Genomic DNA, 3738 nt, shown 5'->3' with positions numbered 1-3738 from the left:
TAAACGTTCCCCGTGTTAGATAGTCCGTGGTTTCGTACAGACACCATATCGGCACCTAGTGCAGAACGGCGTGATATTAAACGCTCAATAGATTTCTTCTTAACTCTTCAGGACAATGAAGGTAATTTCCCTGTAGCACTGGAAGATCTTAAAAGTGGCCGTGATAAACGCTTGGTCCATTTGTGTTATGGTGCTCCAGGCGCAGTATATTTACTAGCTAAATCATATTTGATTTTTAAAGAAGAAAAAGTTTCTACAAACATTAAGACGGTCCGCTGACTTAGTGTGGAGAAAGGGTTTCTTACGTAAGGGGTCCGGTATTTGTCCTGGCCTTGCTGGTAACGGTTATGAATAACTCATTTGGATTTACCGATAACACAATTTTTTTTGCAAGTGAAAAAATATTGTATATACATATTTTATAAATATGTATGTACGTCTAATAATTATATCCATAATATTTCATAGAAATTAGAAAATAATTAATTCCATTTACATTACATGGGCTTGCCATATTTGGCATGCACCAGCAGCACACCAATGCCGTGAGAATACAAGCTGGTCTCTTTTCAAGCGGCCGGCGACGTGCAGAGCAGCCTGTGAAGAACTTCTTGACTTACGGGCAACAATCAGGTAACCACGATCTCAGATCGTTACGCAGCAATTTATTTTTCAATTTCACGATTTCATTCATGACCGCTTAGATAGTACGTTTGTATTTCGACTTGTTGCCGCTATCACAGTGTTTACGCGAGATCGTTGCTGAATCTTCATAATCAGAAGATTCTGGCGATTCCTATATGCGTTTGCTTTTTGGATGTATATATTTGCAGGATTTGCCTAGACGACAGTGACCGCGCATAAAAGCTTTACATAAGCCGCTGTTTAAATCTCTGTCTCTGCTGCCACCTCCGTTACGACTGTGCCTTCCACCACCGCCTGAGCGCCAGTTGCCGCCACCACCACCACCACTACTACTGTTGTTATCTTGAAAACTGGAGCCTGTACGCCAATTCCCTCCATTGTTGTTTCGACTTTGATTGATATTGCTGTTACTATTGTGATGTCTGCTATTACTCATATTATTGCGTTCAAAAGCATTTGCCGATGTCATATTTGGTGGCATAACACGCGGCCCCATCATGCCCATTGGCCCAAAGCTGGGTCCATTATTGAACGCACCAGGCCCTGGCCCACATTGTGGGCCGCCTGAATGCAGCTGCCATGGTGGCGCGTTACATGCCGGTGGACCGAATGGACCTAATAAGTTTTGTTGTGGTACTGCGTTTGCAGTCATTGCACCCATTGCTAAAGCACCATTGATGTTGCCACCCTGCCAAACTGGTGGCAGTTGTCCTCCGCCAACAGCAGCTGCTGCAGCCGCTGCTGCTCCTACTGCTGGTACTGGACGTGGCATTTGCATTTGCGCTGCCAGCATATTGTTCGTGGCAGCTCCGGCATATTGTGGCATAAATCCGGGATATGGATTGACATTGTTTGCAGTTGAAGAATTTACTTGTGAATTTGTCATTTTGCCACCAGCAGCAAGGCCGGTATTGGAGAGATTACTTTCCGCGTATTTGGGTGAACTTTTCGGCTCGGGCCATGGCATGTTTGTATAATCGCTTACCGCATCTGGATTGTCAGTTATATCTTCAAGTGGTATGACTGGTATGTCGTAGGAGAAATGTGGTTCCAGTTCAGCTTCCGCGGGCGAATCAGGTATCATGCTGTGTGTGAAGTATAGTGCACGCAATGTTGTTTGTTCACGCTCGGCTTGCACTTTACGTTGTTTCGATTGATTACCATTTGGATGCGGTGGTACACTATCGACTTCGATAAGCGGTAGACGCCATTCAGTTTGCGGACGCATATTATCCTCATGTGTGAAACCGCGTCGCGCAATATTAATGGCATGGCGTTCGCTATAGCGTTCCAAATTCTTCATATCCATAAAAGATTGAGGCTTTGTAACATTTACGCGCTCATTTTCGTCCAGCTAGAGTATTTGCTCGAGGTGCTCCTGTGCGCGCCACGTTAACTTCTTTTTTGGACCTTTACGTCTATGTAGCATTAGTACACCTGGTGGTCCGTTCGGACCACAACCAGGTCCGGGTGGTTTAGGTACTTCATCTCCTTGATTTGGCAGTGGCATCTTCCTCCTCATCACTACTGCCGGTGATATCGACTGAGCCGCCGACGACGTTAGTAGTTGTGTTGCTGGTGTCAGTAGAATCAGGATTGGTGCCAGTGCCCGTATCGGTGCCGGCACCACTATTTGTTTTATTGGCACTTTCATCCGCCGCCTTTTGTTCACGCAACACCTTTTGTTCAATATCTTCTTTAACCTTCTTTAATGGAATATCGTCGTCATCATCAGTGCTATTTCCGCCTTTATCGGCTCCATCTGAATCTTCTGACTTGTTATGCTCTTTGCTATCATTCTCCTTATCGGATTTGTCTTCTCCCTTCGAATGTTCATCCAATGTGTCTTGATAAAATTTCAAAGGAGTCACCTTTTGAGCGTCGGGTCTGGTGGGTGTTCCTGGTTCACCGTCTTTGTTTTGTACAGGTGATTGTGTAATGGAGCGTTTACGTTTTGTTACTTTTTTAGGTCCTGTCGCCGCCGAGAGAGCATCAGAGAAGAGATTTGTCTCGACGAGTGTTTGAATTTTCTTTGGTGCAATTAATTTGATAGCGCCAGGTTTCTCATTTGCGACAGTCAGATTATTGATATCGATCTTGGTTTTCTTAAATGTTGGCGAATCTGCGACACTGGTAGGTGGTGGTGATGGCCGCTTCAGCGATGAAGGTAAGCTTGCCGGTATGACCGTACCTGGTGCTGATGTAGCAGATGTTGGTTTCTTTAAGCCTTTGCGCGATGGTGGTGGTGGCGCTTCCTCAGTTAAGCCATGTGAACGAAATTGTGATTTATAGGTTTTGACAGTTTTGCCTTTTCTGAATCACGTCTTATTTCAATAGACATCGAAGCCTTCTTCGAGGGTATTGTTATTGAAGTTGGCTTCGCTGAGTCAGCAGATTCATTTTCATCTTTTGGTTTCTTTGGAATGCGACCAAGTTTATCTATGGAAGGTGGCACTAACTTGGCAATAGTTTCTTTATCTTTCTCAGCTTGAGTTTCTTTTTCACGCTCCTTTTCTTTTTCCTTATTTGTTAACAACGATGATGATGAAGTTGAGGACAAAGATTTATCCTTATCTCGATGCTTTTCTTTTGAGCTTGACAAAGGCTTGGATGATGATGAAGTCGAAGATGATCTATTTTGGCTCTGGACACCTATCTGCCGGCAGTGGATATGTACAATGGGGAAATATTTCTATTTTATGTATCATCCAAACATTGAAGATGACGAACTCATGTCTCTTCTGTGTTGCAGTGGAATTATAAAAAAAGTCATATTTTTACGTCAATCTCCCATACTTTTCAAAATTATTCAACAGTGTAGAATTTTTTTTGTGTTGAAAGGGTTTTGTATGATTGAAGATGGTGGTTATAATTTTTATGAATTTGTGTTGATGTTTTTGCTGCCAATAATGTATGATTTTGGTAGCTGGTAGCATCGCTCAGCACTACTTCGTGTTGGCTTGGAATTGGCGCTTGCTGAGTTTGTATTCTCATTACTTAGTGTTCTGAAACCTCTTCTGGTGCCGATTGACTAACTGCGGCAGGTGTGATTGTTGTTTGTTTCGTTTGTTGTGGTGCTGAGATCGGCATCGA

At 43.5% G+C, this 3738-nt stretch overlaps 1 pseudogene; it reads right to left on the bottom strand.

The window, feature by feature from the left end:
- Nucleotides 1-794: 794 nt before the first annotated feature.
- On the bottom strand, nucleotides 795-3379 carry LOC137234766 (serine/threonine-protein phosphatase 1 regulatory subunit 10-like; annotated as a pseudogene).
- Nucleotides 3380-3738: the final 359 nt, after the last annotated feature.

The sequence above is a fragment of the Eurosta solidaginis genome, chromosome X, assembly GCF_040869045.1.
Source record: "Eurosta solidaginis isolate ZX-2024a chromosome X, ASM4086904v1, whole genome shotgun sequence".
In the NCBI taxonomy this organism is placed as follows: Eukaryota; Metazoa; Arthropoda; class Insecta; order Diptera; family Tephritidae; genus Eurosta; species Eurosta solidaginis.
The sequence above is the reverse complement of the archived record's forward strand: the minus strand, read 5'-3'. Positions and strand labels throughout refer to the sequence as shown.